Here is a 16,048-nt window from a genome sequence, read left to right as displayed (position 1 = left end):
GTAAATGTTTTGTTTAAATGACAAGATATTTAATTTCTTCAATATTTCCTTGATTTTCGTGTATCTATTCTCATGGCTCGGTTTTTGGTTTCAGTTTGTAGTATTGTCATTTCTTTCATTTATCCACCGTTGGCTAGCAACAGAACGCTGCTACAATAATTAAACGTATGGTATAATGATTGCGTTGTTTACATTTTTTTTAAATAATTAATTTTGTGTTACTATGAGAAAAAGTCAGTTTGGATAGTATTTGCCAGTATTACTCTCAAATATTTCATTTCACATACTTATTTCAAATCTTCACCTTCTATCAATACATATTATCTTTTTTATATTACTATTTATAGTTATATTAAATCATTGAAGATAATATGAACGACTCTCAAACGCAGTAAAAATATGCGTTGAGAAAATTAAGATAACAGCCATTAAAGTCTTAGGATCTTCAATAATTATTCAATGAATAATAGGGCGTCTTTTGTATTGGCCTCGGTGGCGCAGTTGGCAGCGCGTAAGTCTCATAATCTTAAGGTCGTGAGTTCAATCCTCACCCGGGGCATTTCTTTTTATTTTTATTAATAACCCCAATTTTTTCCCAGATCACTCACTACATTTAAGTACCTACATAATTCAATTTCAAAACTTAATCATCTGAGGATGAATATTTTTAATGTTTGGATTATAATAGCGCTTGAGGTGATTTTACACAAAAACGGCACTATAAAAATCATCTAAATTTCATTTATTATTATTATTCATTTTTATATTTCTTCGTAGGTCCTTAATTTCGATTGAATCAATTTAAAGGTTCCAACTTTTAATTTAAACAATCACTTTTAAACAAAAAAATAAATATAGCGAATTCAAATTCCATTCAAGTTCTAAAATTCAAAACGGCAAATAAAAAAATAAACGTTTTCCCGGGTTAGAAGACGGGTTTTCAAGAGAACATTATTGAAGTGAAACTTCTTTACGCGCGTCATGCAATTTCTAGGACCGGAGTAAAACCGACTCATGACCGAAACGAAAATGCGGGTACCCCCACCACCGATTAAAGTTCATTTGATCTAGTCAAAGTTTTGAAGTAACATATAAATGCTTCTTAGCTCATCCCGACAACTGGCGTTGGTGGTGTAATGGTCAGCATAGTTGCCTTCCAAGCAGTTGATCCGAGTTCGATTCTCGGCCATCGCACATTATTTTTTTGTTTTTAACGCCTTTTTCATTCAATATCTTATTTTTTAGTAGGTCAGAACATTTTTTAAAAGAAAATAATATTGCAAAATAATAAAAACACTTATCTCACTGTGATAAAACATTACTCCGCTAGAGCGCGCTTTGCGTTATTGTGTTGGATTAAAATTATTATCTAATCCGTATATTATGATAATTGTATTACATTTATTTAATTAATTTATTTATTTTGATAATATGTAATAATTTACAGAAAAAAAAATTAAAACTATCTCCCTCTGATAAAATATCCGTTCGCTAGAGCGCACTACGCGATCTTGTGTGGGATTCTATTTCTGTACATTGTACATTATTTTTAAAAATATATTATATTTTGGGTGTGATGTAGGTAACATTATAAAACATAACAAGCTCTCATATTTTCAGAACCTACATAATATAATCAATTTATGCGGCTTTGCTTACAGTTGGTGCTCAGCGTGGTTGGCTTTCAATCAGTTAAGCGAGGTTCGATTCTCGGCTGTGGCATTTTTGAAGTGAAACCTTGTTGAGGTGGGGGAGCCGCTCACGAACGTTCTCTCTCTTCTCTTCTTTCCTCTCTCTCAGACACCAGCGAACTGCGCCACGCCAAGCATCAGCTGAAACTAGAAGTTTCACTTCTGTCTTGCGTAGGCTTGACACACCCACTTTTTTTTTATTTCTCTACAATTTGAATAAAAAAGCCTGATGTTTTCATTTTTATTGCAACATTTATTATTTTCTTTATTCCTCCGTTTCCCGCCTTCCCGCCCGGTTCTAGGGTAATGAAATTTGTGCCTTTTTGTTTCTGTTTTCGGTTTTAATAACTAAGCAGTTTAAAAATATTATTAAAACTCCATTTTTTTCGCCCAGTTATTTCGATAAAGAATTTACGAGATTGGCCACGGAGGCGTATAAATGTACCCAAGAAAAGTCTACCTAATATAATAATAATAAGGAATAAGAACTCACCAAAATTATGATTTATAGTAAAAATCTTATAGGATTAAATTAGTCAATATTAAAGTGTTTTTTAGAAGGTATTAAAAGCGAATAGAAATTAAAATTAATTATCGGGTTCGATAGACCAATGTATTCATGTTAGGCTGGCATAGCTGCATTACATATTTTTGACGGATTATAACTTATTTTTAATCATACAGGGTGAAAGGAGGTAAAGTGCGCTAACCTCGGAGGATGACCCTACATGATTTTAGAAGTAAAAAATTTATGCAGTTTTTTCGGTAAAAAAGTGGAATTGTTTGTAAATTATTTATTTTTTTTACCTTTACCATCATGTAGAATCACCTCCAGAGGTTAGCGCACTTTACCCCCGGACACCCAGTATGGCGCAATACTTTCACATGAGCTGATAAAATGAGGGCCGTTACAGAAGCAGCTGTCGGAAGTGTGCATTTGCTCGCGAATCGAGGCGACACGCTATTCGATGGGGTTCGATGTGACGAAATTTCTCGTAAGTCGTGTTACATTTGGAGAGGGCTAATCTATAGTTCATATATCGATGGTCACGATGGATAAAAATGCCGACTGCTGCCTCGAATTGGTGGGTTCATCTACCTTATCTTATATCAACGGTAAAAACTTCCGTTTTAATTTTATCATCTCATTTTCCAAGTGGTCTTAATTTTTCCTAGCTTTAAAAGTCGTGTAAATGAAAGCATTGTTTTTAATTGTTCGGTACGGAGATAAAACAGGAATTATTACCACAACCTTAAATTCCCGGGCAATAAAACGATGTCAAACATTTTTAGTGACTTTTTATAAGTCATGCTATTACTAAGGGAAAACGAAAAAAATCTGTCTCCTTATCTGTATTTGTTTATGATAACTGAGACTTGAATTTTCAAGGGTTTTTTTTGTCTAGAAATGGATTCTGCTGATCATTACTATGCTATAAAATTATGAAGCAATTGCGTGTACAAATGAAGGAGTTATCATTTTTTTAAGGAAAAATTTTATGGCACTGACATTAAAAATGAGGCTATCTCTGGAATCATAAGGTTAGCAATTATAACCTTACACACAGATATACTACTATTTATTTGTATTTTATTGACATACTTCGTATTGTGGCGCAACTTGCGATTTTTTTTTTTATACCTCAATGTTGAAAAAAAAACTTTTTTATGTTGATGATTTATGTAATGCTTAAATACTTCACATATGAGTATGCTTTGTCTAGTTTACAATATTTTAGTTGCACTGCAAGTCAAAACGTGCGGCGTGACGTCAACAACGCCATATTCACAAACAAAAACGAACATGTCGTTATGGCGACAAATCAAAAGTGGTAAATTTTAAATCGTCATATAAAAATTATTCGTCTATATCAAGATATACAAAATTGCCATCGTATTATTTTTTTTTCTAAATTTAAAAAAAAAAAATTAAATTTCCTATTTTACCAAAAGTAAAGAAAAAAAGAGCTTACTCTCTGCATTGGGACACATTCACACCACAAATGCCTTTTTATTTTTTTAGTCCACCAGTCCCATATTTTTTAAGTAACCATTGCTCTTTTGGGATACTGCCATCGAGTGGTTTTAAAAAGGTCTATGTCCTTCAATTCCATCCCATCATCCTGTCAATGCAAATTCCCTTTGATGTGCAACGTTCAACCGTTTGCGCCTTTTTGGCGCCACCAGGAGCGAGAAACAAATTTGAAGTAAAAAAAATACTCGAAACTCCGAACTAATTAAGTAATCGAATAAACTCATCACTGGCAAGGCGTGGTTGGTTTTTAGATTATATTACTGAAAAGGATGCTTAAAGGATGAAGCTACAATGGAACTACGACTAGTAGTTTTGCCAACTATAGACCTCGCGTCTGCTTGTTAGTCGAGAGGTTTACCCTCGCCGAGAGGCCGTCGAAGCATTGCTAATTTATTAAGAATCTCTGCAAATTATTGATATACAGTTAAAAACGGGATTGCAGCCCGTTTCCTGATAAACTTGTAGTAAATTCCGAATGTATCGGAAGACGTGTTCATGTTCATGCTGCTGCATTTATTTGCCCTGATAATATATGATGACGAAATATGAAAATATGTCATGATTTTTATGAACGTATTTTATTATCATGATATTATATTCTTATTTCACTAAACGTTTATCAAGAAACCTATCAATTCATTCGTTAAGGGCCAGCAATCCCGTTTTTAACCGAATAATACCAATAATTTGAAGATATTCTAAATAAAACAGCATTTTTCTCCGTGTATCCATCCTTGAATAGATTATTATCGGTTCGGTTTTTCCATTCTTGTGCTGAAGTGTGAATTATGGCTTCAGAAATATTATATTTCTATCAAAAAATACCATCATGTTTACGCCATTGACGTTAGGAATCAAAACATATTCGTATTATGCCTACGGCTTCCTATAATAAAAGCAAGCCTTATGTGACAGCAAGATATTCAAAATGAAATCGGAATGCTCATATAAATTTTATTTAAGGTTTTATATTTCGTTGGTATAGAGACTGTAAATAAGTATATTTTTTGGTTCCTGATTTGATTCTGTCACTTTGGATGCGTTGTTGTATTATATTCCTCTATGTTTGGATGTTAAATTTCGTAATAAAACTGACAGTAAGTAATATTGGATATTTACAAATCCCTCACTTTAAGGGTACGAGCTGTGTCATAAAATTCCCGTTTTAATTGTTACAATACGTTATTATTGTTACTCGGACACATCTGCAATACTTACAATTCCTTAAGAGATATTGATATTTTCCACTGTACCCTTGAAATTTTAAAATCAAATTAACCTTACAATGTACTCAAACCAAAACATTTTTTTTTATTGTTCGTCTATTCTTTTAATATTTTTTACTTATAACTTTAAATATCTAATTTCTTCCTAACTTATGAAGAAAGTTTGTAAATTGAACTTGACTGATTTATTTTTTAGCTTAAATGCAAAATTAATTCACATGTTCAATATTCATATGTATGTTTCCTAAATATATTCAAATTAATTTTTTTTTAAATTCTTAATCCGCAATTTTAAAGAGTTTTTGATTTTATTGGATGATATTTTAGAAAATATTTATAAACGTAGGATATAATTGTAATATATACCATACACTTATACACCACATACATTTTTTTCATTATATTATCATCTTTATCTCAAATCATTCCCTTCGTGTACTAACCCCTCTAAAATGTATATAAACCAGATATTTCATAGAGACGTGTCATTGGTACGGATCCTTGTAATTTCATGTTTATGAAATCTATCTAGGTACTACTTGTTACTTTATCTACTACTTGTTACTCAAATAATAATAACAAGGTTGTTCCTAGATAAATTATTCAGGTCAGCAAAAACAATAAAAGAGGTTGGTCCTAGATAAACTATTCAGGTCTGCAAAAACAATAAAAAGGTTGTTCCTTGATAAATTATTCAGCTCAGCAAAATAAAATTTAAAATACGTAGCTCTTGAGAACAGTGTTTTTTGTTGTAATATGTTAAATTTTAAATATTTTTTTTTTGGTTCGGCGTAAAACTCTACAAACTGGCATTAACAGTTTTTTTACGTGTGTCGTACAAAATAATACATTTATCCCTTATGAATCATGCATAGTACATAAATCATGATATTTTATTTATATAATATAGGAGCACTAGCGCAGTACCCGTAAAAATAACGGGATTGTCTTAATTCTTTACAAATATGTTCCAATTTTTAAAATAACAATTTTCTGTTAGAAAATTATGGACGGTAATTTATCGCTTGTCTGAATTCTTCACACAATCAGTTCCAATTTTGAAAATGACACTTAAATTTAAAACAAATCCGAGTTCCAGAGTTCATTGGAACAGAGTTACAACCGAAATTTGTATTTTTGATGATAAAATATATTAAAGTATTCCATTCACATCGGGAAGAGTCCGATTCCTCTAGTTATTCATCATTATGGTAAAATGAAGATACTTGGCCCGGCGGCGTGACTTTTCTGTAATCGGAAGCGATCGAGTCGTTAATTAAAACTGATATCTGCTCCAACCTTTTTAATTTTAGCCGGCGAACTTTCCCCGCCGAGGCGAGATGGGGCTCCAAACGAATTCAACTTTAACACTCGGTCTAAAGAAAAAAACCTCGGTCTAGAGGTTTTATAGCCATGATGAAGTAGTTAGAAAGGTTGTGATTAACTTCTTAGAATTTATTCCCACACTCATTTCCAATTATTGTTTTATAAATAGTAATACGTGATATGATGATTCTGATATTCACCTACAGCTTAAAGCACTTGCATATAACGTTTTGGTAAAAATCATCTCATGGACGGTTTGCAGTAATTTAATCAATTTGGTAACTAAAAAAGAATCTAGTAACATTAATTTTAATCGACACATACCTCAAATACCTCGAGTAAACTCCCTTCTTTACACCGGTTACAGGACTTCCTTATCAACCTCAAAACTATCCACAATCTTCAATCTCCGATCATTGTAAATGCTTACCTGTCACCCTGCCACACATCACGAAAAGAGATTTGTTCAAAGTTTTTTTAATTATTTTTTTAAATAACGAAATCAGGTTAAGTACAAAATAATTTTAACTCAGGTTTTATAACGTGTTGAGACTTTAATACTACTCTTCCTTGGAAGCATCAGCTTGTGGTTAAAAGAGGAGGGTACGGTTTATTATTGTAGTCATTTATAAGTGCCTAATTAATAAAATTATAGTAGTATATAATAATATTTTATCTTACAACTTTACTTATACCTAAATATACGTGGAAGTACCGAAATTTTATGTACTCTAAAATATAAGTCACGCTTGATTTTGTTCACCATTTTATGTTTTGTGATCCTGTTTTGGTTATGTTGCAGTTTGCTGTTACCTGTAAAATACTTGTCATGTTAAGTTGAACAACTGAAGACCACAAACAAATTTGCATTATAACTCAATTTATGTTTACAAGTCTGTAATTTGTCACTGACATTTGTTAGGCCTTTTCCCTCTATCATCTGTATTGATTTTAGTTTCAATTTGACAACTAAATAAACCGCCATCGTTTTAACACCGTTGGTTACCCCAAAGCTATTATGCAGAGTGTAAGATATAGCAATAAAGCCACTGTATGCCATTTTTACCTTTGTTTTTCCTTTGCCAGGATAGCCACTATTTAACTTAAATTTTATCAGTGCAATGTCAACTTTTATCCTCTGCAGTCATAATATATTTCCATGTTATATATTTCCAAACGAGACTGTACTTGTTCGTTTTCTCCGCGAATCGGTCCTTCGTCTGGGCCCGTTGGCGCGGTTTACTCGAAGCATGTGGGGCAACGAGTAAGAGGGTATTTTGAGAATTGGATTTGAAATGGAAGTGTCCCTCTTAAGGCAATCTTATCCCAGATCAAATCCAAAGTCGTTTTATATCGTATTTGTGAATCTCTAGAATTGTTGTGATTGTTGGATTTTAATGTTGTCATTTCCTTGTAATAAAAAAATAATCAAATATGTCAAGAAAATATATTCCTCTTATTGTAGATATTCTTGGTGACGCGGTTGTAATTCTTTTTGACTTTATGGATCCAAGATTTCAGACACTAAATTGTCCGGGATGATCTGGAGTTATTTTAATTGTAATAGCTTCTGTAATTATTGAATTTTATAACTTTTACGAAATAAATGTGATTTAACTGTATTATTTTAATGCCATGTTATTGAAATTTGCGATAAAAATCAACAAAATATTACATAGCCTAAATTAATAAACATTGAAATCAAATAATGTCCTATTAAATATTATTCTAAAATCTTCTGAAATATTATTTTAATCAGCCGAACAATTTAATTTAATTTTCATGATTTTTATTAGACAAGCGTATTTACTGACTGTCACTGTCAAATTGGACATAATTAGTTTCCAGACAAATCTCCACTTAACCAAATTTATAGGTGTACATTTATTTTCCTCAAAAACCTCTTAGGTTAAATACCTTTAAAAGTCTTAGTATAGCAAATCAAATAAGTCATGTAATTTATATAATACATGTCTTTCTTTGATAATAATAATTAAGATAAATAAATAATTAAAATAATATTAAAGAAATCATTTTTATATTCATCTGAACTCATTTTCAAAGAATTTAAAGTCAGAAAATTAAATACTCTTTTCCTGTATCACGCAACCTTAGAAGTTTACAAAGATGATATCCTAAACAAAACCGTACCATTCAAAAACACAGCAAATCTCAGGCAAAAATACATGTTACCAATTCCGATTTGTAAAAAAACTTTGGGTCAGCAAAACTACAAATACTTAAATACAGCAAGGAACAAATTTCTTCAATAAATTGCCAGAAAATATAAGATCACTAAATGATAGTTTAAAAGAATTCAAAACACAATTAAAAAAATATACGGAAAACCTAAATTAAAGAAAAACAAATATTTAAAAAAAAATACAAATCTAAGAAACTAAACAAATAATACCTCATCCCATGCACACAAACAATTGCTTACTATGGGAGAACATTGAAAAATAATAAATATCATATCATAATATCTTTTATCTTATTGCTAGTGAAATATATATATTGTCACGTAACGAATTGACACGTTCAAAACTCCCGCGAATTCAAATTAGTACCTATCAGTTGTAACCATTGTTCGCTGTGCGCATGCGTGCACCGTGAGGTTGGTAAACTGCACAACGCTCCACACACGCGGGCACAATCACCAACGGTCGCCCACTCGCAATCTGGCCTCGGCCTTGATAACATGTGAGCGTTACCGCCAACAGAGACGCAACCATAAGCGCGCCTAAATTAACGACTGTTTTTTCGCACAAGTACTTTATAAAAGCTATATCAATTCTGTGCCAATTCACGATGAAGAACCGTGCGCGCAATAGCGTGTACAGTACAGCCGATGACCGCTAATTGTGGTTCAACAAGTACGAGATTCATCCTGCAAAACCCATGTAAGCTGATAACTATAATTCCCCTTTATGTGCCTTTTATGTTGAATCATGCTCACCTACAAAGCTTGCCAGCCAGAACCTAAAATACCGATAGAGATTGACCCAACGAAAAGCTAGAAATGTTAGGATGTTTATTACTCTTTTCATGTGTGTATCTGTTATGTAAATGTGCTTTGTGAATATACTTTCATATCCCATTCATTGCGTTTCCTTTGACGAATATGGAGTGGTTGTTTGGCCTTCAGTCCCTCGTGTAAAAGCCCAATTGGCTGACCTAACCCCTGATGTCACGGAACTCAATCTCTACCACCTGAGCTAACGCCGATTTGTTCCAAGGCACCCTTTCTACGACGGGCCCCGTGGGGAATTGCGGCCCCTCACACTGGCGCACCTTACAATATGTATATCACACATTGTAAATTTTTTTATTGAATAAATATAATTTTAAAAAATATATATATTTTAATATATAATTTTTGCATTTCAACGGGTTTTGATCCCAAAGCCTTTCCCAAATCAACACGTCTTGTAAGTGATATGTGAAGCTCTCCTACGAAGATTATTTTTTATTATCTGAAGTCCCCTGAGTTGCCCGAGTTTTACACAGAGTTTTTCAAAAACAGAAGTTGGCAGTAATTAAACAAGTAATAACATCAAGTGTGCAATATTTTTATTAAAAAAGTATAAAAATTCTGCTTTAAATAGTAATAATAATGATTGGATCATCTCTGTAGCGCTGTTTTCGTGAGAAAATTACATCGAGGGAGCTTAGCAACTTAATTTATACATTTAACCCTTTCCATATCACCTTTCATACTAGTGGCTTATAACTGGGATTAATAACTAGTGACTCACAACTAAAACTTGAAACTATATGTATTTTTATGACAAAGTTAGTATTTACATAATACTACTATCATTTTGTGGAGTTAATGTCCTAAGTAACCACATTGTTTAGTTTTTTTGAATACTTGATGATTTTAATGTTTATGTATTATTATATATATCAGGAATAAGTTTGGGTCCCCTCTTGTGTCGTTATGTATGTTTTTAACTAGGTACTTAAAAAAAAAAACTTTGTAACATCATTTTTTTATAATTATGGACAAAAAAATATTGTTGAAGCACTTGTTATAATAAACATGTTTGTTTAGAAACAAAACTCTTTTGATTTTTTTTAAAATTAACATTCTTTCCTAAAACCCTGACTTTATAATGATTATAAAACTTTTAAATTAAGTTTATTCCAAAACATGTTTTCGTAAGTTACTAACTTTTCGCAGTAACACTACGATATGACTTATAACTATGCCTTGAAACTAGAGATTTGCGAATAACATACTTATTTACATTTGGAGTGAGAAAAGAGGATAAATCCCACGAAGACATTTTAAGGCTGGCCGCATACATACGTTTTCCGTATTCGATTTTCGAATTCGTTTTCCGTATTCGGAATTCCGTGAGACTAGCGCAAACGTTCGTTTTTCTTCATTCGGAATGTATAAACGTCAGAACCAGTGTTGCCAACAAGGGCGATATATCGCCATTTAGGCTACTCAGAGCGAGAATCGGCGCCGAAGAAAAAATCTAAAAGGCGACTGGTCGCCAATTAAGCTACTTCAAAAACATCAATTTTAAACATGTCCCGAAATTCTCTAGCCACCCCCCCCCCATGAAATTTATTTTTCTGGGGACAAATTTTATATTTTTTTGAAATTCTCTAGCCCCCCCCCCCCCACGAAAAAACATCAATTTTAAACATGTCCCACCTAACAGCAAATTCGGCTACTTTACGCTACCTTATGTATGAGAAACGGCGATATTAGGTCAAGATCCGTTGGCAACACTGTATTACGAACGGAAAATTCCGTACGTTTGCGTCGGCACAAACAAACTGTATGCAATAGCTGCGTTCCACATGACGTCATTAGGTTTTTTCCATTCGTTTTCTCCGAACGCGCCGGCTCGCATTCGGAACGTGCGTAAGGAATTTGTTCCGTTCGGAACTAAAACGAACGTGTGCGGCAGTTAATGTATTTTCTAATGATTCCGTGCATTCGGATGTCCGAATACGGAAAACGAATTCGGAAATCGAATACGAAAAACGTATGTATGCGGCTAGCCTAAAGGTCAAGCATGCAATATTTCCTCAATATCTGTCAAAGTTTACGTTGGTCAGTTCGATGCCAGGTTCGGTCAGGCGTGTGTGTTTGTGACGGTGGAAAATATGCAGTCGAGAAGATCTAAAAAGATCTCGGATATTTATTGCACTTAATATTTGAGGAGAGTCTATGAAGTTATTCTTTATTATTATTAATTTAAAAGGTATACGAAAATTATTAATCTCCGGGTGCAAAGAAGCGGTAGTTTTATATGGTAATCATGTCATATTATATCACAATAAGTAACAGCTTACTCGGGATCTACTATCTATCCAAACCGAGTTTGTCGACGAAGTTTTTTTAAATGGATAACTTTCTGCGAGTTTCGTAAGTGCCCGTCTGATAACGCTCTGATTAAATCTGCACAAGTCACCCCCTAATGTAGCTGCTCAGATCCCATCTGCACTTCCGATCCAAATATTCCGTAATATTGTAAATAATATTTTATGTTTTCAACGATCCAAGTTCATAATATGGCCAATGTATCTACCATCTACTCCACACTTGAACTTTTAATTGATTTATTTATTAATTTAAACGCCCTGGTGGGATTTTAAATGATACATATTTTACATGATTTACAATGCCAACGGAAAGTTTTTTTATTTTTAAAACAACAACAACAACAAAGAATAACCAAAAAAATGAACATAATATATGGTAAATATTATTTTCGTTGTGTTCAGATGTACATAATATAAAAAAGAGTAGAAATGAATAAACCAGTTTTAAAAGTGCAGATGGCATAAAAATAATATTAATTAATAGAGCAGGTTGGTAATACGTTATTTACAAGTAATTTACAATAAGAAGTAAATAAAAAAAAAACAGTAATCGCTCCTACGCGATACCCTTAAAAAATAAAATAAGCTGCATACGAACATTATTCAGGTATTTCTTATTTGATGATAAACTTATATTACATATTGGAACATGGCATAGAACATAACAAATGTAGATATAGCAGATATTTTTAACAGTACCCAAAGTACTTACAAAAAAGCATTTCACATATTTATTGGGAATAGTTATTAGTTATTAGTTAACATTTTGTTTCTCTGGTCATAGACATATTAATATTAGTAGACCTGCCCTAAGTGATTAAAAGCGTATTATTCCCCACTCCCCATACCGGTTCCATTGGAGCCGGCTGGGCTCGCGTATGGCTTCCCGTGAATCTTGAGAATGTGACGTCATCATTCTTGTTCGAACCAGCGTCGAGCTATGGTCGAGGCATTTTATGAAATAACACGGCAAAATAGTGGCTTGTGATATGAAAACTTGTAAAAATAGATGTGAAAAAGAGAATAAACCCAATTATCGTATTACATTCCATATGTAAGCATCATTTTAAGCTTATTCACGTCGTATAACATATGAATCAGTTGTAGAAACATATACTATCACATCGAGCCAACATTGGTCGAGTGTAGCGATTCTCAAGTGTGCGCATCGTTGTTACTGGGAAGTAAATTATGAACACTTATAAAAGTGTCTTAACTAAATACGTAAACAAAATATTCGACTCTGAATATAGAAGAATTTTTTTTTTGCCGAATTTGGACTTCGCAAATTTGTTCATAACGTGGCGAGTAATTTGCGCTCCCATGTAAAAATGTCTATTCATTCAAAAGCAGATTTTACTTTTAAGAACTAAATGGTGATATTATAATGCGAGATGCCTATATACTGTCAGATTGATTTATTGACGAATCACAGTCAGCTTTACTCCCTTCGTTCTTCAACAGTTGATTTTACCCCTCACCTTTAATTTCTAGTCTATATATTCATATGTCTGTGACTCTGGTAGATTTTAATTTTTAGTTATAAAATTACAGTAGACTTGTTATGTAATTCTTTTTTGCCAAAAATGTTTTGTTCTATATTTAAATTAATAAATAAATACATTTTTCAAAATATTCTACCCAACCCCAACCCAACTATCTACCCCAAAAAATCATTATTTCAAATAAAAACCACAATATCGTTGGTAAAATAATATCTTTTCAAATTAATTTTCTGAAAATTGTTTTTATTATACTTGACATTCTGATTATATTTATGAGGCAGTGAAGGAGACACAGAATCAAGTCAAGCCGTATTTTATGGTAATGATTTCACCACATGTTACATCAAACATGAAATATCATTATCATTAGACGTACGTATATCAATATATCATGTTCCCCGAATTCAATATTAACGAATGAAAAAGTAAATTTTCTCTTTTGATAGAAAATCATTGCAGGCAGCGATCTGTGTGATGATATAAGAGAATCTCATTAAGGAAAAGTCGACTGTCAATTAGGGGAAGACAGAGGAATACAAAACTGTAATAGATGTAGAACAACGATCAAACAAGACATTTTCTAACAAACTTAACTATTCATAATTTCATAACTCCTGTCATTGCACAATCACTTAATCTTCCGTTTGCAAGACCAACTCTTAAAACCACACTTAAACTAGATGACTCAATCTATCTTCCCATCTACTTTCGTTCATTGTCCATTTATCCTAACCCCAAGTTTCCCTCCACCCTTCCCAACCCTCTGCAACATATTTTGTAACTGAAAAAATCATTTTCCTTATATCAAATACCCTAATATTAATCTAATCTAATTTATATTATAAAAATAAACCCTTGTTTCCCCACCCACCTAATTTTCTTCAACTCACCTGTGGTTATGGTGATAGATAGTCCTTGGTGTCACATTGAAAGTAAAAAAGGCTTTCTTATGGGAAGGCCGCGAATGCTTCAGATTATTTCCAGAAGGTTTCAGAAAGTTCATGAAGGGTCTCGAATGCTCTAGAACAGGGGTCTCCAAACTTTTCAGCCGGAGGGCCACATTGATTACTCCAGTGAGTTCGGAGGGCCAAAACCGTTTTAATTTCTAGACACCCATATTTTATGTCCTAGGGAGGGGGGGGGGGGGGGGTAGACAATAGAATTTTCAGGGATGAAAATATAGCTTTAGATAACGTAGCTTTGAAGATAATTTTTGATACTCGTTTCTCAGACCTTGATATCATTGCGAATCAAATAAAGATTTTTCAAAAAAATCCTCTTGATATATTCGCGCGATACTTGTGGACGCAATGTATCGGTGCCAAGTACCTCGCCAACGAGCATATTTATTTATTCGCACGAAAAAATTCGCGGAGTTTTCGCCCCTTCTGAGCAAGGTCTTAGCCATTAGCTGTCGCGGGTCCTTGATGACACTGGTCATAAGATGTCGCGGGCCGGATAGAAGGCACTGGCGGGCCGGATACGGCCCGCGGGCCGTAGTTTGGAGACCCCTGCTCTAGAAGGTTCTGTAAGGAGAATGTTCAAGAAGGTTATATAATGTTCCAAACTGAGGCGGAGTGTGCGGTGAGTCTAGAAGCTTCCGGAAAGTTCGAGAATGCTCTTGAAAGTTCTTGATGGAGCCTCAGCATCGCATGGCGGGGTACAGCTATTAATATCTACAATTTCAGATATTTGCTATACATTCTGATGGCAGCATACTAAACTAGCGCCTCTTAGCGGAGTGATTTGTGCGCCTTGGTGTTCTTTCATTCATTTTAATAGATTTTGTATAAAATATATATTTTTTATGTTACTTTTATAAATTAATGATTATGTTTTTATAATTATAATTTTCATGGTGTAATTATTATAACAGACTTTTTATTCAGTTAAGATTTTTTTAATTGATAGGATTTAAAAATTCGTATTATATTTCACCAACTTATTGTACGCAATTATTACATCCGTAAACTGCCTTATCACTAACACATCCTCCAAAGCTCTTTTCGCATTGAAAAAACAGTATCCAGATGGTAATCATTTCAAAACGAATAAAAAATTAATAAAAACGAGAAGAACCTTTTGAAAAAGACAATTTCCAAGAATTTCTTTAAGGATTGTAAACATTAGCGATAACATTCTTTGAAGATGGATTAAAATTGCAAAAATGTCTAATATTACTCTAAAATCAAGATAAATTATATTTTTACTAATAATAATTGGGATCTTTAATGAGCACAGTCGCCTGGAAGCCTTAGGAATTAATGTAGTCATTACGAAATTGTTATGAAAGTAACGCTAATTCTCGAAGGATTTTTAAAGGTTTACAATCTTTTCCGCGATAATCAAGGAATTTGAAGAGACGTTTTGAAAAAAATTTATCATAAAAATTTACTTCTTCGTAATTTTTTTTTGGATGATTTGTTAAAACTGAGGGGAAATAATTCATAAATTCGATTTCAGGTAGAATTATTGGTCGACTTTTGAAAACATGATAGATGCTCTCCGTATCGCCCTGACATTCATTCAGATTAGTATTATTAAAATAAATAATAATTCAAAACGTTTGTTGGTAGGTAATGGTCCTAATCAATGAGGATAACAAAGTTCGTAGCCGAAAAGCTTTTGACTTCGAATTACGAATTACCTTTTTGATTTTATCATAACCGTAATTCGTAATTCGAAGTGATGAAAACTGATATAATTATTAGAAATTTCAGCAGAAGTAAGGAAATTTTTTACCTTACGTTGGACTCATAGATAACGCCGCAAAAAAATATAGTTTATCTCTCCAGTGCCAGTGCTACACAAGAATCTCAAATGAATGTCCAATCAACGAATAAACTCTAACTAAGTTTCTTTCCCCTAGTCACTTCTTAGTAGCCCTTCTCTAAGTGCCCACCTAACATGGGTGGA

At 33.0% G+C, this 16,048-nt stretch overlaps 1 protein-coding gene and 1 non-coding gene across 14 annotated transcripts in view; both read left to right on the top strand.

Annotated features, from left to right (window-relative positions):
* Positions 1-16,048, top strand: part of rg (A kinase anchor protein rugose) — a 941,488-nt gene that overhangs the window by 365,054 nt on the left and 560,386 nt on the right. The gene's annotated exons all lie outside the window — the stretch shown is intronic.
* Positions 487-559, top strand: TRNAM-CAU (transfer RNA methionine (anticodon CAU)). The gene has a single exon. It is a non-coding gene; the product is annotated as a tRNA-Met (tRNA).

Source organism: Hesperophylax consimilis, chromosome 21 (assembly GCF_061612785.1).
Source record: "Hesperophylax consimilis isolate HC1 chromosome 21, BYU_Hcon_1.0, whole genome shotgun sequence".
Classification (NCBI taxonomy): Eukaryota; Metazoa; Arthropoda; class Insecta; order Trichoptera; family Limnephilidae; genus Hesperophylax; species Hesperophylax consimilis.
Note: the sequence above shows the minus strand (reverse complement) of the source record. Positions and strands in the feature narration are given on the sequence as shown.